The 25,840-nt window shown below is 32.6% G+C and overlaps 1 protein-coding gene across 2 annotated transcripts in view; it reads right to left on the bottom strand.

Annotated features, from left to right (window-relative positions):
• Positions 1 to 19,214: 19,214 nt before the first annotated feature.
• The window catches only part of LOC145295916 (dynactin subunit 6-like), a 150,654-nt gene continuing 144,028 nt past the window's right edge, over positions 19,215 to 25,840 (bottom strand). For both annotated transcript variants that reach the window (XM_080141687.1, XM_080141688.1), the window contains exon 8: positions 19,215 to 24,617. The gene's annotated coding sequence lies outside the window, so the exon portion shown is untranslated. The remainder of the gene's footprint in view (positions 24,618 to 25,840) is intronic.

Raw genomic sequence — 25,840 nt, 5'->3', positions numbered from 1 at the left:
TAATGACAGGCGTTAGTAAAACATAACTAACCTCGCAATGGAATTCTTATTCATTAATTAAAATCATTGAAACCAAAATTATCGATAAGAAAACGCGAACAAAACTAATGTTAATAAAAATTTCATTTGCATGCATTTTTTTTTTTTTTCATTATTATCTGTAATTTTTTAGATTAATGTTCCGCTTTGCTCATAAAAGTAATTTTGCATTCGTGATTATTTATGCCGCAAAGCAAAACCATTTTCTAATGCCGTATTCATTCTATATAGAAAATCCATATAATAAAAAGGTGTATAAGCTAGTCCATTACAACAGTCCATATTGTAGAAAAACACATTAAATTATAACACGTTTTGTATGTTATGTCATAATCGTTTTCAAGAGAAAAAACATGTTTTTTTTAAATGTCACAGGAAAACGTTACTATTAAATTAAACCCATGAGCAAAACGTGTCGTATTGAAGCATGTAATATCGTTGTATAATGCGCTAGTTAGAGAAAAAAAAACATTAGATAATATATTATTGTTATATTATGTATTCAGTAGTTTTACTTAACTCCACGGGATTGACCTCACGTGATTAACTTCACGTGATCGTCATCTTTAATTCCATTTCTCGTAGTTGAAGACTGACTTGACATAAATTAAATAAACACGAACACATTGAATATTCACATCAATGAATTTAATTGTGGAAAACAAACTTTCCGGTCGGGTGATTAGTTGTATCATACACTCTTAGCAACTTTGCGTCTCCATCTCATTAACCAAATTATCTCTGAACAAAAGTTTTTGGTGCTCTTTTGGCGACTACCATTGTTAAACACCAACTAACTACTTAATTGTTTACTATTTCAAATATGCTTCTTTTTCATAGCACGTGACCATAACCGACCAATCAGAGCATTTTGTATCTCAACCATCTTCAGTATCTAATAATATATCAAATATGTTATTTATCAACGTATTGTATAAATTAATTAAATGGAAATAAATTGTATGTAGACTTCTAAAATATTTCTAACATAAATAAAACGAATCGCGAGTTTTATAAGGATTCTTTTTTCATCTTCGTCGATCGGCAAATCTCATATTTAAAAAAAAAAGGAGGGGAGACATGTGATAACGTACACACGAACATGAAATTACTTTAGCGATTAGATTATATAGATTATTTTTGACTCTTCCAACATTTGTTGCTTTTCGAAGTAAAATGCTGGTTGTTCTTATTTACTTGCCTCCTCACAAGGACACAATTCGATACAAGGTCGATTTTTAATGTACCAGGGCTGCAATCTATGATCCTTCCTTGCCAAACTTTCGCAAAAATACTCGACAAGCTACAAGCACTATCAACAGTTTTCCTCACTCTCTATTTGTGCCTAAATCTAAATGCAGATTCCACGAACATAGCTCCTTTCCTAGAACTGCCTGCACGTGGAACACTGTTCTATTGGCCTGCTTGCCTTCAAGTCTAATGTAAACAAGTTCTTGTTGAACCGTTCCATCAGATAATCAAATTCTACCCAACTTATACTATTAACGATTACTACACTACAACCTTACATTCATTACCGCTTATCCTCGAGTGGTCTTTGAGCCTTGATAAGTGGTGACTTCCTTGTGAAAAAAGGAAAATTCAGCTTCCCAAAAAGGAGCACTCTGGATTGGACAAAAAAAATACCTTAGGCTACAGAGATTTCTCATTCACTTACTGGGGACGAAAAGTGTAATATCAGAACAGATACTATATTTTGCTCTTAACCAAAAAAGCCAACACCGGGCTTGTTAAATTTTAATAAATTTCATTTATTGTAATAGACCTTATTCTGAAAAATATTCAAAATTTAAGAACTCTTTGATTGATGAAACGTGGGGCAGCGAGTATTATTCCAGTTGTTTCTATATTCCAACAGTCAAAACAAGACAGAAAACAAAAGTAACTGATCAAAATAATACAAAATGATGTCACAGAATCTCCATTCGCTATTAACCAATTCTCTACTGCGCTTGCCAGCTATGACAGCGATAATGTTAATTATTTTGGCGATTTCCCAAACAGCAATTAACAATACAGCTAGCATCACTTGGCAAGCTACAGTGGCAACAGGAAACGCCACGGATGCTGGCACCAATGGAACGATATATCTTGCATTGAAAGGCACCATCAACAGTTCAGAAGTTCGTCTTTGGTCGATGAACGGTTCTCTTTTTCAAAGAGGTCAGGTCAATGTGTTCCAAATTCATACGGACGACATCGGCCAATTGCTTGAACTGACCATCATTCATGTCGAACATACTTCGTCGTATAACTACCTTAATTGGCAGCTTGATCACTTTTTGCTGCTCGATCAGAACAGGTCTACAGAGTACGGATTCCACTACATGAATTACATACCTGATAATGGCCACGGATATGGAGAGCTGACGCTTCAACCAGATACAATAAGTCAGTTGGACAACAAAACGACTGTCTCGTCATCAATGGATTCTTTATTGTTTTCCACTCGAAACAATCTCATTTCAAGTGAATCAGACAGTTATTCCAATAACCCACACACATTTTTGACCAGCATGGATGCAAGTGGGTTTCCCTTGGCAACATATTCGCTTGGTTTCATCTCTTCATTTCATGCTTCTATAAATGGATTTGTCTCAGCATCAACATCAGATTCGATTGTTTTATCTATGACAGTAACATCTTTCGATAACTCAAAATCATTCCTTTCTCTCGTGGAATCATCTCCGACCAAGAATGTCAAAGTAACATCCATGCTGTTCCCGACTTCGGAAATTTCATTTCCTAATAATGCCGACACGTTATATTTCACTGCTGCTTTACCCGATACAACCACGGATACCTTCATAGGAATTTCTGAAGAATCCAACATTCATCTTACACCAATATCGACTTTACAATCTAGCACTGTCTTTTCTTCCTGTTCGTGTCTTGAAAGTGAGGGAGTTTCGATTGCAGGCGATTTTTCACTGCGAATGGCGAGCATCTCCAAGGAGCTTAGCGTCAACAAGAAAGAGTTGAGCATCTACAAACGAAAAAAATCAAGTGCCTCGGACGATCGCAATTCGGCTAAAGCAATTGGATTCATCGCCATTTTATTTCTGGCACTTCCTGTCGTCTACATCATTCTCATCGATCTCAGCAATTACAAGAAATTCTTTCCACAAAAATAAAAGAGAAACATTGGCAAACAGAATATAAGGAGGACAGAAAGTAAAGCTTGAATTTACTTTTGCTTCCCTTATTTTATCCTTTAGTCCTCACATTCCATGAGTGATGTTTCTGACAAAGGGGGAAGTATTACTGTTTTCTGGTTCAGAATCTATCCATCTAACATTCAGCGTTTACTAATTGTTGACCTTGAAGTAGTAGTATTTTACTTCCTTACACCAAGTGACTTAATACCTTTCTAAAGCTATTTGTGAAGCCTCGATATCACCAGTGTTTATTTTCTTTTCATTTAATAGCTCATCAGTTTTGAACCTGACCATAAGCATACATTAACTTACCAATTTTTAAATATCTGATACAATTTATTAAACGTTTTTCAATTATGATAAAATTGTACCCCGTCTGTAGCAGTTATAAATACAAACTTTTATTTTTCTCTCTTGGAGAGCAGTCCTTATTAGGTGATTTGGTCAAAAACTGTCAATCAGCTTTCAGGTCATATTAATTTCAACTGTCCTTTTGTGGATAACAAGGACAGTAGCCAAGAAAGATGTTAATATCTTCTCTCTAAGTTAATGATAAAATTGTACCAAAGTTGTAAGGATTAATCAATAACGAAAAATATTTTATCTTGATTTTTTATTTCAAAAAAGATGGTTCTTCTTTTCTTTTTTTTTAACTATCCATTGCCTGTACTAATGATAAAATGATAAATATTTGTTGATTTTACAATACTAGTAAAACTAAAATTTATAGATCTTAATAATGAATTTCAGTAAAAATTGCAACGGAAAAAAATGGCTCCAGTGGAAAAATAGTAAAAATAAAATGGCACAAATGAAAATATGGATGAAAATCTTATAGTTTGTTTATCAAAATCTTTAATACAATACACTGAGAGAAAATATTCAGAAGTTTGTCAAATTAAAATATATATATATATATATATATATATATATATATATATATATATATATATATATATATATATATATATAAATGTAACTGTTGGTTCGTTCGGAATTAATTGTCTAAAAAACCACTGGACGGATGGCTTCCACGTTTTGGTATAATATGTTTACTATATCCATGTGTGTTTTTATATATTTCTTTTTAATCATAACATTATACTTAATTTTTCTATAATAAATAGGTGGATTTCTTTGTACAGAGAGGCCATTTTTTTATTTAGGGACAATTATTTATTACCGCTTCCTGTCACGTGACCAGTATTACAATTTAGCGGTTTTCCTGCTAGATCTGGAGATTTCGTTTACAATCTAGCGGGAGATTCTAGAAAATCTGGAGATATTTGGCACCAACACACCCGCATTAGATTATTAAAAAATAAAGAAAAGCGCTTGAAAATACTTTAAAACATAAAATAAACTCATTCATGTAAGTAAAAAAAAGTAGCATTTATTGCCTTTGGTAACAATTATTTATTGATTATTTGTTTTGTTTTTCACCTTTTTTTTCGACTAACCATTCTTAAATCTCACTATAAAATCGATTTTTCCAAGTACATTTTAGGTGGGGGGGCATTATTCTAACCTCCGAAGTTTAGTTTAAAATACGATCTAAAAGTGTAAAAAGCAAGAAACAACAGCAAAAAAAAACCCATAGTGAGAAAACACGGAACATTATGGAGTTTTTTTGGGGGGGGGAATTAGCGATTTTTGAAAATTTCAGACGATAAGTTAAAAATCTAGCGATTTTCTGGACATTTCTTTCTCCTGATCTCACTGTTTTTTTTTTAAATCTCAGTTGAAAACATTGCATCACTAAAAAAACACTACAAGCTTAATGTAAACAGAATGTGTTTACAATATCGGTAAATTTTCAATGCGTTTAATTACATGATTATTGATAATGTAACCATGTGATTGAACTTTAATTTAAATTAACCACACGTGGTCGCAAAATGAATGCCGACGCTCAAAGTGTATACACATTTTGATTCCTCCCTTTACTTAAAAATTCACCAAAAATCAGGAAATTAACAAATTTTAATGAAAATTGCAGTATTTTTCAAATAATGATCGCAGAATATAATGAACTAATTATTTTTACTTAACTCTTAGTGAAAATATTTTATTTTGTTTAAACAAAAAATACCTTTACTAAAGTTATGGTTTTCAGTAGTAAATAAAAAAACGCAAGAATTTATTTTTACTTTTTTTAAAGCATCGTAATTTGTAACAATAAAAAATAATTTTTACAGTAACATTACGAAAAAAGCCCCTAAAGTCCGTATTAATGTATTCGATATAACTCGAAGAAAAATGAATTCTCGCATTCACATTCAGGAAATTAAAGATTCAATTAGATTCCTATTTCAGTCACCTAAATTATTTAGGGTGAAATGAGTTTAGGAATTTATAGCCAAACCTAAATATTTTTTTGGTAAATATCCAGATACGCTACTACAGAACACCGACCACTCTAATTTGTTTGGGGGGGGGGCCAACATCACATCCCCCCCGCTCGCGCCCCAATGTACAAAGTAAAATCTTCGGAAAATTTTAAATGGTGTTCTAATTGGTAATTGTCGGTGCGTTACTTACGGAAAATTTGAAAATTCGATGTTCCAGGTAAAAAAAAAAAAACAGATAAATTACCCCCCCCTACTCCAACTTGGTGTGCTTTCCTTTTCTTATTTTATTTCCTTTTCAGCTAATTTTAAATTTTCCACCCAAAAAGCGCTATAATGTATTTTTGAAAATTAGAAAATTCTATGTCCTGGAAAAAAAAAATCCCCTCTCCCAACGTAGTTTGCTTGGTGAAGCCGTCGTTTATGCTACAGCGTGCATGCGCGTAGCATAAACGGAAGCTACAAAATGGTGGAAAGAAGTTCGTGGGTTCAGGGGTAAATACCATGCAAACGGTAAATTTGCCCCAAGTTTGACTATCAGATTCGTTGTCAGCGACCTCAATTACCTATAAAAAAAAAACAAATTAGAGTGGTCGGTGTTTTGTAGTAGCATATCTGGATATTTACCTTTTTTTTTTCTTGCTTAAAAAAATAGCATTAATACAGTAAGTAAGGTAAACTGACTTTTTCGCTTAAAAATTATTTCCCTTTCGTTATTAACTTTTTTTTTCTTAATAAATATTTTGTGTTTTATATACATAAAGTACAATTGTTGAATGTTACTGTTTTGATTATATTCGTTTTGGGGGGCACAATTAAAAAATTAAGAAAGATTAAAATGAAGCAAAATTTAAGTTTCCGTTCCATTTTTACAACAACCATAAAACAGTGCATACTCAGCAAGTTTTATCGTAATTTATAAGCATATTGAAACACTAAATCAACATTTTATTTATTTTTTTGCATAATTAATGATGGAAGTATTTTTCTGTTTATTTTCTTAACATCTGTTAAAAAAAATAATAATTTGTACATTCTCTTGAAAAAAAGAATCAAACTTTTCTCTACTTTCACATGTGTTCCATTTTAATAAACTGAGCCACAGCAACGCGTGGCCGGGTACAGCTAGTATATATATATATATATATATATATATATATATATATATATACACTTAAAAGCAGATGAAGACTCAGAAATTCACCCCGTTCCTAATAAAAATGAAATTCTACTTTTTAGGCGATTTCAGAATCGGAATCGGTAATTGTATCAAAATTGGAAATTTAGAACAAAATCATTAATTGTATTAGAATTGGGAAAAAGTAGTGGAATTGTCCTATCACTAATACAAACTTCTATTTTCTGTCTTGGAGACCAATCTCTGTTAGGTGGTTTGGTCACAAACTGACTAATCAGCTTCCAGGTTGTATTAATTTCAACTATCCCTTTACGAATCACAGACAGTTAGCCAAGAAAGATGTTCATATCTTCTCTCCTGTTTTCGTCCACTTGACAGTCAAGCAAAGTTATTCTCTGCTCGAAGAAATTCACAGAAAAGTGTCAACCGACTTTCTAACTGCATTCATTTCTTCTCTCGAACACTGTCCATTTTTGTTCAGTCTACACCCAACAATGTAGATAATAAATAAATATCTTCTGTTGTGGTTTAAAAAAAGTTTTCATTGAATTATATCTACACCAATGGGTGTAAGTCAGAAAAAATTGGACAAAAAAACAACGTCTAAGTGAAGAAATGAATAAAGTTTGAAGGTCGCCTCTTACTTTCTTTGAGCTGAATTTCTTTCAGCTCTGATCGACTGTCAAGTGTATGGAAGCAGAAGACTAGATATCAACGTCTTCGTTGGTTAGCACCACGGAACTCTCTGGCTGTTATCTGGGATTCTCAGAGACTAAAATAGTTCTTCAAGAGACAGTTGAAATTAATCCACCCTGTCAGTGTGTGACCAAATCACTTATAAGGGACTACTCTCCAAGAGAGAAAGTAAACCTTAGTATTTATGATTACACTTGATTCGCCATAAAGAGTTTGCGATATGTTAGATGTAATAAATTAAAAATATGAATGATTCATAATTGTTTAGATAAGGCTTGATAATTTGAATAATTTGGACTACTATTCTCATTTTGATCAAAGTTTTGAACTCTGTAATTTCTAACTTTTGAGGTGCAACTTTTTCAAACTTGGGAATCTATGCAGAATAGATCTGTGGCACAATGGATAAAGTGCTTGAGTTACAATCAGTTCTAAATGACAATCTACTGGGGGTTGAAGGTTTGATCCTCACTACAGGTGATATCACTAACCTAATATATAAAAGACAAAATATGTGTGGGTGTGTGTTTGTATGTCTGTCAAAAACTTTCAACACATGCAACGAACACTGACAAAATTGGTATCGTTAGGAAAATCGCTTTCTCGGACAACTATTATGTAAACCTTGGCCAAAAAGAGTAATTCTGTGCTGCTCAACTGGGCCGTTTTTTGCAAGAAGGGATAAATTTTTGTGTCAACATTTTTTGTAAGTCATTCACACCTAGTGATCTCAACGCACGTTTAAAACACGTTATTTCAAAGACCCATGATGCCGCAAGTACGCTGTGGATGAGACAGCTAATGCGTTTGCTTTTTTCACCTCCTTTTCCTCTTTCGTGTTACAGGTTCGAGCTTTTTTTCTTACACTTTCACAAGCACTTGCTAATATTTAATATATTAATAGTAAGGGGTTAGTTGCTCAATAGCCTTATTATACAACCTCTCCACACCCGGACAACGCTAGGTACCCATGCTAGTCTATATATATAAAAGGCAAAATGTGTGTGACCACTTCGTGTATGTCTGGCAAAGGCTTTTCTCGCACACAGTCCCGGGTTCGTTGCTATCACTTACAACTGTGTATATAGGTCCTAGATAATAATATGTAGGATTTGGGAACACATGTAGCTTATAGATTTATTTACGTCGACTTTTACAAAATTATTGCTATTTTTGCTTCTCACATGTTGATTAGGCCTTTTCGTATAAAAAGCGAAACTAATTCAAAGCTAACAAAGTTCCTGGCAATCGCACCGGGAAATGTCCAGAAGCAATCAGCTTTGATCAATCTTGTATATCAGACAGTTGCTATTCAATCTAGACAATTGGGAGCTGCTTTCCCCTCCCCAACATATGTTGGGGGGGTGGGAAACAGTCAAATTTCGGTAAACAAACCCAAACGCTGCTTGACTTCTATTTGACCTTCTTAATTAGGTCAAATGGAAACAGCAGAGTTAACTTTTATTGCGCACGCCTGTTTTTATAGTTCAATAAATAAATTCAAACCTGTGTATGTTGTATGTCGTGGTGGCCTAATGGGTAACGGCGATTTTTTTTTTTTTTCACACATTAATTTCCAACTCAAGTGTACGGGTTCGATTCTCATACTTACCTACCAAAATATTTTTTATTATTATTTAACACCCACCCCCGCCCCAGTGTTTTGATTTACTTCAAGACACCCGGGCATCGCCGGGTACCCCCCGCTAGTCTATATATATAAAAGGCAAAATGTGTGTGACCATTTCGTGTATGTCTTCAAAAGGCTTTTCTCGCACACGGTTCCGAGGTCGTTACGATCGCTTACAACTGTTTATATGGGTCCTAAATAATAAAGTTATAACTTTCAGCAAATACTGAATATTTTTACATTATGTTTATAGAAATTTAAGCCACCCACTAATACAAATATTATGAAAACTAATTGAAAACAAATCCTAGGCAACACCGTGTAGAAAATTAGTATTTAAATTATGTAAACATATTTATACATTGTATAAACTGAAAATGTTTCCAATTATTTTCCTTTAAATGTCCTTTTGATTGCGTGTTATTTTGGCTTAACTATGTATTTGGATTTCTGTTTGGAATTAAATGTTTGATAAAATTAAATAAAACATGGTAAAACTGATAACGTATTTGTGAAATGTTTCATAAGACATCAATAAAACATTTCAATTATTTCTGGTAAATTCTTGTTTTTATTTTTAAATTTATGTATCTGCTACGCTTCAATTTTTCGTAGACAAAACTTTTTTTGATTTTTAACTTTAATTTTTTTAGAAGGATTTCACTACTTATCAAGGATAAGGGTTAATGGGTATAAGTGGTCGGTGATACAACAGCATAGTGATCAGTAGTGGTGGAAATTGTGTAGAATTTGATTATTTAAGGGGGCGGCTCAATAAGAACTTATTTCCATTGGACTTGAAGACGACCATGTTGTAGTTAGCTGGAAAGCAGGCGCACGGATAGAAGCATTTAAAGATATCTTCTCTACATTATTTTAATTTATTTTGTTGATAGTTGCTTTTTTTTGCTTTAATGAGTAGAGCTTCTAGTATATCAAGTTTTTGTTTCTTGGTGTTCAAGCGATTTTATCTACTAAAAGTTTGTAAAATAGCGAGCAGAGGTAAGAATGTTGGTTTGTATGGTGTTTAGCAATAGAGAGCAATTCTGGGAAAAAAACTTTGATTAGGAATTTTTGTTTTATTTTTAGGCACAGTAATGAAAGTTGCTGACAGTGGTTGCAGCTAGACGAGTGTTTGCTGCAAAACATTTTCGAGTGAGGATGATTGATTGAAGTTCAGTCAAGCACTTGCCATGAAAATAATGATAGAGTAGAGATAAACTCTAAACGTCTCCTTTGTGAGAAAGAGTTTGCAGGGAGGAAAAAAAGAATATCATCTACCAGATTTCAAAGTCGGTTTTAAATCGTGTCAAGGCAGGAAAGGATGTTCCAAACAGCTCTAGCCCAGATGTAGCAAAAGTACTTTATTTTAAGATGTATTTGGCTCTTGTACAGTTAGATTGGGAGTTAGATGCTTTCTGGAACAGTCGAACGATGCAAGCATTTTTCCAACAACTTTGGCAACAGAATTGATATAAGTCTTTGATTTCAAGTCAGAAGTGAAGGTCAGCTTTAGAGCTTCATGAAGCAGGGTGCTTCCTCGAGATGAGAGCCATTCATTTCAATTGGAGGCTCAATGGAGATCAAAGAGTTGATGATAAAAAGATAGACGCTTGGTTTTGGATGCATTAAAATTAACAAGCCACTTTTTAAACCATTGTACCACGTGCTGAAGGTCAGAGAAGAGAGACTAAGAGAAATCTTGATCGTTTCTGACTTTGAAGTGATACCATAGATGGTAGTATTATCTGCATATATTTCAACAAATAAACTTATAATGTGATTTGAAAGATCAGAACGAGAGTTGGGTTCAGAATTGATCTCTGAAGCACACCAGCATTGATACTTTGAACTTTAGAGTTCTGTCCATCGACAGCTACTTGTATAAACCTATCAGAGAGAAAGGATTCAATGGTTGAGAAGACATTTCTAAATATTCCATAGCTGGAAACTTTTATGCCAAACCCTATCAAATGCCTTTGATATATCAAATGTCTTTGATATATCAAATGTCTTTGATATATCAAATGCCTTTGATATATCAAAAGCTATTTCTCCAGAGAGAAACCCCCCATTGATTTACTGATCCTGTACGAATTACAGTTAATACATCTCTTAGAACCGAAACGATATTGCTTGTCATTGAGTAGGTCGTTTTTGCTGAGCTGGTTGACAACTTTTCTATCATAAATTCAAGCAACTCACTCATGACACACAGAAGACTAATTAGAATCAGAAGACTGATCTCCAGCATGTTTAAATACTCGGCAGACTAACAAGATTTTCCAAGGTGTTGAGATTCTTTAAACAGTTTTGCAAGAATAGGAGCTAGTTCCTGTTGCATCCTTTTGAGTACTATGACTGGACTATTGTCACGTCCACTAATAAATGTCATATCCAACAAAATTGCTCGCATATGAGGAGTTATAGTATACTATGACAAGTTACATTTTCAAAATCAATAGTAAAAAAAAATATTGATTGGAATTTTTTTCTTTGTTGTTTTTTTTTATCTCATTAAAGTTTAAAATAAGATTTTTAAGCATTTATTAAATATTCATAAAAGTTATTGATAATGGATCTTTACTTGCCAATTTTTTGTTTTTTATTTTATTGTGTTTTTTTAAATTTTTTATCAAAATATTATTTTGTTAAAATGAAAGGAAATAGCCCTGTCAAATGTAGAGTTATTTCTCTTCAAGATGACCTCCATATAAAAACAGTCTGATCCAGATAAAGCCTTTTCTGGAGAGAATTAAATCGAATTACATTTAATTGTTGTTAATAACATGCTACAAAGATCCACGTTTCTGAATTTTTGAGATGAGGTGGTTATTCATATTATTTGGATTCATCTACTATTCTCATCTTGAATGTTATTTTCACAACGTTTCGGTCGATGTAACCTCCGACCTTTTTCAGGTGTATCTTGTTGAACTTAATAATGCTTTTATCGAACTTGGAAATGTGAACAGAATTTAGAATTGAAACCTTTATTTATTTCACAAAGGTAGCATGCTCTCGTTCTATCAGCCATGCCTGGATAGAGGTCCTTAAGTAACTTACTTAGGACCTCTATCTAGTCATAAATAATGGGCACAGAGACATTTAAGTAATTTTTTCACACTTAGATTACCAAAGTTTTCTACATTATTGGCCAATTGTAACACGTATAGAGTTTATCAATTACTAGCAGGATCCGTGTATCGACATTGCCTGGTATGGCACAAAGCCAGAAGAGATTCTGTAAAGGATCCCTGCCCTTCAAAAACAAATTGAACTACGGTTGTTAGTGGGGGTCACTGCTGGCCCTGGAAAATAGTGGGCACTGGCAACCATGGTCAAAATTAAACCATCTGGCTTCCACTATCAGGCATTGTTTGGCAGTGACAGTTGACAGAAGCCACTGACTGTGGTTGTCAGCATTGGTGGTTACTGGCGATTAGTGCTGGTTTGGGACAGTTACTTGCAGGTATTGGTGAGTGTTGGAATTTACTGTTGGGCACTGGTTGCCTTTGCCATTGGAACTCATTGGCAGCCATGACCAATGTCGACCTCCATTAGAATGCTCCTGTCTTCAACTGTTGTGCACTGCCGGGCACTGGCATTCACTGACAGCCAGTGATTGCCTGTGGTAGTGACTAATTGTCAATTTCAGTTAGTGCTGTATTGAGGCGATTACTTGCGATTATGGGCAATTGCTGGTGTCTACTGATAGATTTTGGCTGCCCTTACAACTGTCACTATCTGTTTCCAGGTACTCTGACAGTCACTGACATCCATGACCAATATCTGTCTCTATTGGATTGCTCCGAAATGAAATTGAAGTTATTTGTGTTTACTGTTGGGCACTGGCTTTCGCTGCAAATATTCATCACTCCCAGTGTCAGGCTGTATTGGACTGCTATGAAATGAAATCAACTGTGGTTACTGTCACTTCTTGACAGGGGCGGGCACTAGTGGGTAAATTGTGTGTCTTCAAATGTTGGGCACTGTTATCCAGTGGTGGGCATCGTCATCTATGATGTGATGTACAAATTAAATGTATCTTCTCCCTATGGCATAATAATAATAACAACAACAACAATACATCTTTTGATTAAAGTTAGGCACCGCCAAAACTGGGGGGGGGGAGCAGGCAAGTACTTTTTGATGGACCGTCTTTTTAAAAATCTACCAAAAATCAGGTAATTATCCAATCAATACGAAATGTTCAGCGATTATTAGGAGAAGAATGAACTTTATAACGGTGTACTTATTTTTCATAAACAATATTTATATATATATATATATTTTTTTTTGCTTACAAAACCCCCTCTTGTTTTGAGGGGGTTCCAAATATGCTTAAAATAATCATCTGAATCTGAACAAAACATAGTGTTGTTGTAAGGGACAGGATTATAGATTTAAAAAAAAAAAAAAATTGTTTGCATACCTTATTTTGTTGACGTCTGAATATCAGAATTTCGATTGTGTTTAATTATCCCGCTTTTGAGTTTTGAAGTGTGAAATTCGGTGAATATGTTAAGTAAAATAATTGATTTAAGTTAAGCAAAACAAAAACAAAAAAATTTTTAATATTTATACGAAAAAAGCCATTTTAAAATCTTTGATAAATAAATTAACAATTTTTTTTAGCGAGCCGAATAATGCATGACCATTATTAAACAGGGCCTGCTTTGAAGAATCAATACAAAAAAAAAATCGATAAATATTCTGCCCTTTGTGTTAAAAATCATTTTTTCAATCCCGTTTGAAAACGTTTGCCACCTTTCGACTACGGTGGACCAAACGCGCTGAAATAATTTTTTTTATTCTGCTTTAAATTGCCCTCCCCCATTTTGGGGAGCCTGGCCCCCACACACATACACATTAAAAACCAAACTCATACAAATGGTCACCCATCTGGTACTGGCCAGCCTCAGCGTTAATAATACATTGAAATTTTCGTCACTGAAAAATAAGTTACGATTTTTTTTTTTCTTTTTTTCATGTTCTTTTCTTCATTCGCGGTACGGGTTCGAGCCTGCCTTCCTAGTACCACTCTTTTTTCTTTTCTTTTTTTGCTCAACACACACTTCCAAACACCCGAGCAATGCCAGGCACCCAGGCTAGTATATTATAAGTTAAAACATTATAGCTAAACATATTTTGGAGATATTTTGGAGATAATTCCGGTACATATTTCTATAATGCTCCATCATTTTTAGGTCATTCTAACTTTTTAAGATCTTCATAAGTGAATTTCACAAACGTTTATCATGAAAAACATCTGAAAAAGATTAAAATAGAACAGTTAGAAATCCTTTAATAATCTCCGAATCAAAACTAACATATTTTGAATGGCTACACAAATGCAATTGCATTTTCTTGTAGATTTCGTCAGCTTCATCTGTGGTTTGATATCACATTTTCAAATATTAAGTTTGACAGTGCTCAATTACGTATCAGAACTTATTTATATATGTGTATGTATTAAGAAAATCCAGTAAAATGGAATAAATTTAAAGACTTTTATTCAAATTTATATAATCCAAAACCATTTAAAGAAATTAGTTTGTGAACATATTTAATCATATGAATTCCACATTACATTTCAGCTTTGAAAAAAAAAAAACTTATTTCAGAATAATAATAACGATTATTTTAGTTTATTATTATTTAACTGAAAAAATTTGCCTTAGTGTTTTGAATGCAGTCATATTTGAATTCAATAAAAAATTTTAAAAAATCAAATCAATAAAAACAAAGATTAAAATCGTCCGAGTCTGAAATATATTCATTTTCAACAATAAACACAAGTTTTGATATTTATATCACGAAAATAAATTGGTCAATAACTAAACAAAATTAAAAAGTACGAATTAAAGTACATATTATTGATTTATTCTTAAAGAGCATTAGAGAATGTGAGATACCTGACATTAAGCTGTAATGTTCTGTTAGGGGGCTATTATAGCATGTGACACAATGGAGTACTGTAAAAAGTTGAATATCAAATGTAGGAACAAGTCCTGGGAACATTATTCCAGAAAGAACAGAAATGAATCATACACCATCTACAATGTCTATGCAATTCCTTCAGCCATATACCTAGAAAACCACACTATTAAACCTAACATAGTGATCAGAAGGAGAAAGAAACAACTTTATAAGTTAATGTGTCGAATGATGCTGGGGTTAATAGCGCTGAAAGAGAAAAGATAAAATATCAAAGTTTTATGTATGAAACGAAAAGAAACTGGAATCTCAGGAAGATTGCCATCATTTCAGTAATTATAGAAGCAACCAGACTCATGAAAACGAATTTCAAAAACTACCTGACAAATATACCCAGTGAACCATGTGCAAGAGATATACAAACAATTGCACTTAAAGAGATGATTAGAATCTTGAAATGATCTCTTAGTTGATATGTAGCAGGTGAATGTCTGGCATCCAGTACGATAACCCATCCCCAACTAGAACAAAAACTTATTAAACGCCAAAATTAAACCTTTTTACTTCTAGTGTCGTCATCATCAATGGAAACAAGATTTATTTCTCTATAAAAATCCACTTATAATACGCATCTCAACAACTTAATCCAGTAATAGATTTTTTTAAACTAAAGTTGCCTTTAGAAGTGCAAGTAATCAGTACAAAAGGATTACAGAAAACACAAAAGTGTTGTATGATCAGCCCATCAAGTCCAAATTAGAAGAACAGAGGCTTGGTGGCCATGAGTTTTAGTGAATAAAAAATGAGGTTCTGAATAGATGCATGTCCTCTATCCTGTCCATTATTAACAGGCCTGAGTTGATTTCATCAGCATCTGACAAAACCAAACTCTTTGCCCAGAACTGTGCAGCAAACTCAGCCTCTGTGATCATGGCCACCTACCTCCTTACTTTCCTCCAGAGACCAATAATAATCTAAGTGGCATCCACATATCTGCTCGTTGTATTGCCACACTCATCAAGAACCTTGATGCCAGCAAAGCAACTAGTCCTGACAATATTCTTGTTATAGTACTTAAAATACTGAAGGTTGGTCCTCTGCATCTCTTCTGTATCATAAGTTGCTTGAATCCATGATAGAGAAGTTGTCAACCAGCTCAGCAAAGATAACCTACTCAGTGACAAACATTATGGTTTCCATCCTGAGAGATCTACAGCTGACGTACTGACTGTAATTTCGCATAGGATCAATGAGGGTTTATTCTCAAGAGCTATCGCTCTTGACATATCAAATGCCTTTGATAAGGTTTAGTATAAAGGTTAAATACACAAGATTTCCAGCTATGGAATATCTAGAAATTTCTTCTCAACCATCGAATCTTTTCTCTCACTAGATTTTTACAAGCAGTTGTCAATGGGCAAAAGTCCGGATCTCAAAGTATGGTTGGTTGGTTGTTTTTGTTTTACGGCATATCAACCCTTTTCGGGTTATTTAATGCCGAATCCAAAGATTTTGAAGAAAATATTTTTAATAGAATATATTTGTTGTTTTCACGTTGGTTTCTATTTAACCCATAGTTGGGACCCTAACAGGTACTACCACTCCGGGTCAGAGTGGACTTGGAAGCAATGTTAATTAAAGGGTGGCTCCACACTCCCCAAAGCCCACAAGCTGGGGCCTCACCACTGGATATAGTTTAAGGTCATATCCAGGACTCCCATTGAGGGACTTTTACCCTCTGCAGGGGGGCAGTCGGCATATTCTAATACCCCACCGACAGGGCCATCTCAAAGTATCAACACTGGCATACCTCAGGAAGCCATCCTGGGCCCAACTCTCTTCATTATCTTCATCAATGATCTCCCAAATTACATAAGTTTATTTGTTTACATATATGCATATGACACTACCATCTATGGCAACATTTCAAAGGCCAGCAACAACCAAGATCTTTCTCACTCTTTGTCTCTCCTCTGATCTTGAGCATGTTATACAATGATGCAAAAAGTGGCTGGTTAATTTTAACGCATCCAAACTCAAGCTTTTATCTTTTTACTATAAATGCTTTGATCCCTACTCGTCTAAAAGAGGCTCTCTATTTTAACAAGCTTCTGGGTCTGACCTTCACTTCTAATCTGAAATAAAAGACATCAAATCTATTGTCAAAGTCGTCGGAAAAATGGTTGTGTCATTTTACTGCCTTAGAAGATATCTCACTTTGGATGCAATCCTCTACCTGTATAAGAGCCAGCTATGTCCTAAAATGGAGTACTATTGTCATATCTGGGTGGAAGCTGCTCAGAGCACATTATCCTGCTTTGACAATGTTCAAAACGGACTTTAAAAACTAGTACATGATGCCCTTTTCTTTTCCATGCAACCTCTCTCCCACAGAAGAGATGTTACGAGCCTGTCTCTACTCTACTGTTATTTTCATGGTAAGTGCTCGTCCACAAAAAGCACTCATCTAGCTACGACAACTATCAACAATTTTCCCCATTCTCTATCTGTGCCTAAATCTAAATGCAAATTCTATGAACAAAGCTTCTTTCTTAAAACTCTTTGCCTGTGGAACTCTTTTCCACTGGCCTGCTTTTCAGCTGATTACAACATGGTCATCTTTAAGTCCAATGTAAACAAATTCTTGTTAAGCTGTCCTCCTAAACAATCCATTTCTACACTATTTTCACCACTAACTGTTGTCCTGGTAACCACTGTACACTTATTAACCCTTGTCCTCAAGTGGCCTTTGGCCCTTGATAAGTGGTGACTCCCTTGTAAAAAAAAAAAAAAGAAAAGTTTCTTGTGTTCTTGATATCGATGTAAGTTTTGCAGAACTGCTATTACTGATAGAAGTGAAGAAGGATTACCTAACAACTGAAAATCAGTGTTTTAAGTTGATGAAGTATATCAGTATCATCTAAGAGAAGGAAAACTGATCTCAAACCTCTGCTGCCATACAATCATATCTACTCGTACAAAAAATTGCCATGGTCAACCCTGAGGAATAATCAGAAACTGAATTCCCCAAAGCATTCATTGGCAGTATACAACACATTCTGGCAACTCCTGCGATGGCATTGGAACGTGCGTGCATTTACACTTGCTTTTGCAGTGTACCATTCCAGTCATTTGGAGAACGTCTGAGATTTGATGCATGAGTAGCCGCCTTCCCATACTTATTTCTGCAGGGTTTACATTTTGAAGAGCACAACTTCATCTTACAAGAATGATGGTTATCTAATGCCAAAACACAATTCACCTCATGTAAACATTTCATTGAACATAAATTGCTATTTTACCCATAGTTGGACGTTCACTCTTTCTCCATATATTACAATATTTTTATTGAATGTAAAATATTAGACCTACTTTCAAATTGTATTATTTGGATGATTCACATTATTGTTCTCATCGTGAGTTTTATTCACACAACATTTTGGTCAATGTAAAACTTCTTCAGATGTAGTCAGGAATGTGAATGAAATTTCTGCAAGGACTGGTGGCATAGTGAATAAAGTAATTGACAAAATTCAGTTGTAAATTACACTCTTCTGAAGTTTGTAAGTTCAATCTTCAATGAGGTTGATATTAAAAATACAATTATAAATTACTTAGAACTTCTACTCAGTCATAGCCGATGGAATAAAATCATGCTAACCTCGTGGATTGAATAAAGGATTTCATTTGAAATTCTGTGCAGATAAGAATACTAATTTAAATAATATGAATTATTAATCCTCATCTCAAATTTCAGAAGATGAATTTCACTTGTTTTGACAGAAATATTCGCCGAGTTCAACAAGATACGCCTAAAGAAGGTTGGAGGTTACATCAATCAAAATGTGCAAATAATACTCCAAATGAGAACAGTAATCTGAATAATTCAAATTACCAATCCCCATCTCAAAAATTAAAAAACACTAGTTTCAAATGTTTAGCCGATTCCATAGTCTCAAGTCGTATCCATTACACTACTTACCCCCACCCCTTCAAGAAGAAAATTAAAAAGAAGTTTAAAACATGCAATTATTTACTTTTTTTGACAATGACTACTTTGATACATTCAGTTTAAATTTGGCAAGGGAACAGAAGAGCTCTAGTGCCATAGAAATCTGAAATAAGCTCTCAAAATATTGCAGCTCACATATAAGCACCGCAAACATCAGGGATCAACTTTGATATAGTTAAGAGATGAAAGAGAGAATGCATTGATGAGTGCAAACAGACAAAAGAAAATCATATTTCATTTAAAAGTGATTTTTCAACCATTTATTGACAAGACAAAACATACATATTAATAAGAATAATAATTATGCTTACATATAATTAAAATCGTGTATCATAAAATTTTACAATGTTAAGAAAACATGTAAATTGGTCCTTTTATTGATGTTGGATTATGGATGGAATTCCAGGTGAATCGCCTATCTTCAGAAATCTTAATTTTTTTCAAAGTAATTGAAAAATTGTAAAATTTACAATTAAAGACAAAAAAGGGAGAAAAAGTTTTTTTTTTAACAGAACTGGGGAGGAAATATTGTTTCCTGCATTAATTTATTGGTAAAATGATCCATTACTTACAGGAAGTAGAGGTTTTCCGTTTTCATCCCAAGTCAAATGGCTTATTATTTGGTCTTCAGGTAAAAGTGCAATATCTGTTGTTTTCAGTCAACTGAGGGCAAATTATTTTAGCACAAAGAAATTTCTACTTTTATCTCAATCCAAAATGTCTTCTTTTTCAGATCTTGATTTTGTCCACATTAAAACTGATCACATTCAGCCGTTGTAGGTAAGTGATCAATAGATAAACGCATATTATTAATGGCAGGAATTAACATTAAAAAATCCAATTTCCTTCCAAAGAATTAATTTTTATGTTTTATTTTGTGATAATCATGAACTTTAAGATCATAACAATAAGAACTGAAGAGATTTTTGATTTGCATCTTACATTTCCAAGAATGGCTGATTGGTCTGAATTTCCACCACATTAAACGGACTTTTCTATACAATCATTTTGTCATCTGAAGTTACAAAGCTTTCAATTGGTTTTTGAATTAAAAAGAAAAAAAAAATCATTTTCTTACAACAATTATTCTGAGATACAAAATTTCAAAGCAACTTGATAGACATAGCTTTTGGCTCATTAACTTTAGAGCAATCCTAAAAAATGTTGTTTGGTATTATTTCAAAGCAATTTATTATTTCAAATACAATCATTAAAATTTATTTTTTATTTGTTTTATTCTTTGGTTTTATTTAAAAAAAAGTTATAGGACTTTGAATTGGATTTTTGCAATATTTTCTGTTGTATTTCTTTGAAGAATTTTTACTAGAATAAATTAAACTGAGATAAAAAGTAAATTTAAAAAAAAAATTTATAAGACCAAACATTGTTTTGATTTTTTTTTTTATTCTTGATAAGTTTTTTACCAAAATTTAATAATCTTTTTCCAATTTAGTTTTCAGAATAATTCGCGCCCAAAGACCTGATTATTTAAACTTTCTTGTTATTTACAAATTTTAATCAAATCTAACCTCTCCGTGGCAGATGAATTGAGAAGAATTTGCTCATAAAGGGGAGACAATCAAATTAGTTTGTATTTCAAGGGAGACAACTGCTACAAAAACCAATATTTAATTAATGTTTTTTAACGATTTTTATTATATGTGAATTAATATACTAAGCATTTTTTCTTTTATATTTCTTTTTTTCTTCAAATATTAATTAAATCCAGCATTTTAGAGTATCGTCTGTCCCTTGAACTTATGAAAGGTTCCAAGTGTATCTTATTATTTTTATAATAAACCCATCTGGGACAGGTATTCTAGCTTGTATCAAATAAGAACATACAATTTTTTTGAAAAAAATCATTTTACTTGAATTTTAAAATTGCCGATTTAAAAAGGTTGTGACTGATATCAACTCAAAGATCATAGACTTTCATTGCTAACTTGTGAAAAGAAAACATTTGAGAATATTCAAATCAAATTATCATAGAGAATGACCAAAAATAAAATACCACCCATTAATCAAATTTAAAATTATTTCTGTAATCCAACCTTATTGAGTAGAAATTAACTTTAGTCTGTAGCTGACTTGTCCACCAGTTTTCAGTTATGAATATACAACAGTTTTTGTTTGATGATGATTCAGTGATATAAGCGTTTTGATTTTGAATCAATTTCACACTTACAGTATCTTAAATTGCTTTGAAATAATACCAAGATAATGTTTATCAAAATAATCCTATCCTAAAGACCATCATCAAAACTCAAAAAGGTGAATGCTCAAATCATAATTATTTGTAAGTCATATTGATAGATTTATTATGGAGATGTGAGTGAAATTGAGATGAATTTTCGAAAGTGCAGTTCATGGCTTTCAAACAATTTCCCAACACTCAATTTCCCAATTAATCAGCGCTTGTGTGAAATTTAAAATAAAATGATCCAGATTTAAAGGTCATTAATTTTTTTCTAAGAGAGAAATTCTTTGTGTATTAGTAAAAATATTTGTAAAAAACATTCTAATCCTAGGTTCATTGTAAATCATTTGAAGTATGAAAAAATTAACATTTCCAGAGGAAAGAGAATGCAGAAATCAGATTTTTTCATTATATAAAAAAAAAAAATGTTTAAATTTAAACAGAAATCACATTTTTCTAAATTCAAAAAAGCAGAATTCTGTTTTTTCTTGAATTAAGAAAAAAACGAAATTCTTTTAAAAAGCAAATATCTCACTTGCTTGTTATTATTGCACAGCAATAAACAAAGACTTGAAAATTCATGACTGAAAATTGATGGACAAGTTACGCATAAACTGAAGTTTATTTATACCAAATAGATTTGGATTACAGAAAGGATTGTGAAATTTATCTATTTCATATGTGGCAATTATTTTCTTTAGTGAGGGAATCATCCTGTATTACTACCTGATTTTTACATAGAAAAAAAAAAACTTTAAAATAATTTTCAGTACAAAACCTTAGTATTATATCTTCCTAAAATAAATGCTATTATAAATAAAATAGTTTATTGAAGAAAAATATTGTTTTTTTATTAAATGACAATTGACAAATTTTATATTGTTTGTCTACAAAAATCAGTTGATTCAGAAAAAGATTTATCAATGTCATATTTTAAATGTTTAATTTATAACTTACAGAAATACTCATTGGTTTTGATAAAGTTTTACTTTTTATTAACTTACAGGGAGATAATTCGTCAAAATTGTGTATTAGCTATTATTTTGAAAAACGTAAAATGGCAATGCGTTTCTAGTTTTACTCAACGTACTTGTAACATGGGATCACAACTACCACTATTCCTTTGTTTTCATTCAAAAATTCATAAACTTTGACATTTTTTTTAAAATATTCTTCTTGCATAGCTAAAAATAAGTTTGTTTACTTTTATATTATTATTTATTAGTAGTTAGTATTATTCTTAACAATTCTTATATAGAAATAAAGAGACATCTTATCTAATTAAATAAATATTTGCAGTGTGTATAGATACACATATGTAAATTAAATGGCCATGCTCAAAAGAGAGTCACTCTTCTTTAAATATTCACAGTGACATGAAGAAATATTAGAAAGTGGTTGAATCAACAGTGAGAGGAGCAAAAGAAATGCATAGATAGCACTTACAGATGTGGGTAAATTGTTCAGTTAATTATAAATCACAGCTAATGAATATTTTAGCATGTATTTTGTGTTATGTAAGTATATAGGAATAAGTGTTAAGAAAACAAACACTGATCAACTCACTTTTCATATCATAGCAGATACCATGTCAAGTGACATTCCTAATTTAATTAATAAATTTATGCAATATTCAACAACTTGCTCAGTAAAGTAATGGCTAACTTACAAGTGCTTAATTATACTAGGCTTTTTTTTTTAATATATAAAACAGGTACACAAGCGAACATTCGTGTTTTTATTTGATTTAGTAGTAAGAATGACTATTGTATTCAAAAGAATGATGGCAAAAACTGTTGGATAAAAATATGGTATATCTTTATATTGTTCAGTTGTGGAGAATGAGTAAGACATAAGAATGTAAAGAGAGAATGGGAATTGATGGCAGTTGACCTAAATTCACTAACCATCAACTTCTGTTCCCTCTCAGTTTGGGCTAGTTAATATAACATGTTTGGACACCTATGCATCCACAAGTGCAATGCCCGTTTTGGAATTTCTCATACACAATCAATGTAGTCATATCCACTATGATTCTGTCCAAATTTGTTGATGAAAAAAATAAGTATCTCTGACAAAAAGTCATTAAATTTACTGCAAATTATATAGAATTCAAGTAACAGACTGATGACAATTATTTCAACAACTGATCAACGTCAAAATCTATAACTTACACTATGTTTCTTAGATATCTAAAGAGGAAAATGTTGTCTCTGCACTTGTTTGCAGGTGTTAAAAAGATTTTGATTTTGTGTCAAACTACCCTTTGTGTGGTATTCACCTCGGAAATCAAACCAGGAATGGAAGCGTAAAAAATTGTTGCTAACAGGGTCTTCTGCCATTATTGGAAATGGTTTTCTTCACTCACTCCATTCTCCCAAAAGTAGGTTTTAAATTAGAAATAAGAATTGCGTTAATTTATTCTTTTAATTTAGTTTTATTATCTAATACATAAAATTATCTTCTCAAAGTTTGCTATTGATAGGTTTATTCTTATAAACTAAAAATATCTCATCTTTTTTTTTCACCTGTTCTTAAACAAAATTTTACTGTTTCGTTTCTCCTATTTCTATGACAAATCACAGAAAATTATATTGATTTTGAAACTAGTGCAATCTCTGATTGGCTTAAATTTTTTTTATTTAAAAATAAAACTATTTCATCGATCTATGTGATTTTTGGAATATGATATCATTTTGTCATAGGTGTGTAAATTATACAGACTTCTCTTTATTTTTGGTTTTAATAAAGGAATTCAGGGCAAGAATTGGAAATCCTAATATGAACACAAGAGATGTTTTGAGTGCACAAGTTAATACAATGAAATTTACGATAAAATCTGATCCAAATACAAATCTATTTATCATCTTTGGTCGTCTCTCATCTTCATGATCTCAATGTTGTTTTCAAAAATTATACAAATAGAAATATCAGATTCTCAGATTTTATCAAATGGATCCCTAAAAATTTTCTTTTAAATTTATCTTTTTTTCTTCAAGTTTTTCTACATAAACTATGTTTTCAGGAGCATTGATTGCAGTTTCTTTCTGGTACAATAACAATCAACAATGTTTTAATTTAATATAACATTAGATTGAAAAAAACATTTTTACTCATTTTTTAAATAAGCGTATAGGATTCTTATAGACTCACTGTCATACTGAATTAAACAATTATATTATTAATATTAAGTTATTAAAATCTGCGTGTGTGTGTGTGTGTGTGTGTGTGTGTGTGTGCATAGTCAATTGTCCTGGGGTAGATGCTGGTCAAAGTGGAGTAGTTGCTCCCAAGAAATGTTGTGGCAGTCTTTCAAATGGGACACAATGTCTTGATGTAACAGCGGGAACAACAACAATCACCAACTCCACCGGGTCTCCTTAAATCAGCACAGATGACGTCATCCCAGTGTTTCAAATGGTAGCAGCAACAGCACTAATGAAATAGAAATTTAAAACACACACAGTTACAAGAAATGAAAACCTTTTAAAATTAGGTTTACATTTTAGACATGTATAGTCACTATAAAAAATGTGATCCATTGGCTCACCCACATAGCTCATGTTAAATTGTTTGAATCGAGATAAACAGTGATGTTCGCTCATATAATATCATTAGTAGTAGTAGCAGTGGTAATTTCTTTTTTCTTCTCTTCTGACAGCACAAGAGATAAACAACACCCTATCAAAATAAACAACATGGCGTCCAATCCTTTCAATATAACACATCATGCAATATTTTTTTAAGCACAATCTGATTTTATTCATCAACATAGTCTCCTTCAAGTGTAATACACAGATTCCAAGATTTCTAACAATTTCTTTTGAACCTTAAAATAGGCTTCAGTTTCTGATACAATTTCTATACCAAATATCTTTCTGTGGAGTAATCTTTTTAGGGTCTGCAAATAACCAATAATTGGCTTAGGGTAAGAGAATGGGGTGCGTACGGATTCAATTTGAAGTACAATTTATGTAGTTTGCCATTGTTGCAATCAACTGGTGACGTGGTGCGTTATCTTTGTGAAAACACTTTTTCTTAATTTGTGGACGTTTTTATTTGTTGACAATTTCTTCATTCAAATGAACAAATACTAGTATATAATAATTACTATTCATGATTCTTCCTTTCTCAAGGTGTTTGTTGTTTGTGTCTTTGCTCCTTTTGGATGGCTTTCATCTGCAGCTGTCCATCCAGCTGACTCAATTTGACTGGAGTGAAGTGCTGCATCCACACCACATATTTTATTGCATCAAAATTGTTGCAAACAATGCTCTGAATCATGGATGCATTGTTGTTTGTGATCAACTTTGAGCAAAGGCAGCACCCACTTTAAACATGGCTTCCTCATTGACAAATGGTGAATACAAAATGGTGAATACATTGCCTTCTGATATCTTCAACTTTGCTATCTCATGCAACTTAAATTTATGATCAGTGAAAACAAGTTTGTTAACTTTTTAAAATATTCTTTGGGACAATTGCTGAATTCGAACAACCTGAGCATTCAGTATCATTTGTGTCTATATGATCCCACTTCAAAATCACCTCATCACCATTGTTTCAAACAGAGTACAGTTCGAATAACACTTATCAAACCAAAGCTTGAACAGCATGTTTTTCCTAACTGGAAGCAATGTTCCATCAATATACAAAAA

The sequence above is a fragment of the Euprymna scolopes genome, chromosome 16 (assembly GCF_053919585.1).
Source record: "Euprymna scolopes isolate OS-2025 chromosome 16, ASM5391958v1, whole genome shotgun sequence".
Lineage (NCBI taxonomy): Eukaryota > Metazoa > Mollusca > Cephalopoda > Sepiida > Sepiolidae > Euprymna > Euprymna scolopes.
The sequence above is the reverse complement of the archived record's forward strand: the minus strand, read 5'-3'. Positions and strand labels throughout refer to the sequence as shown.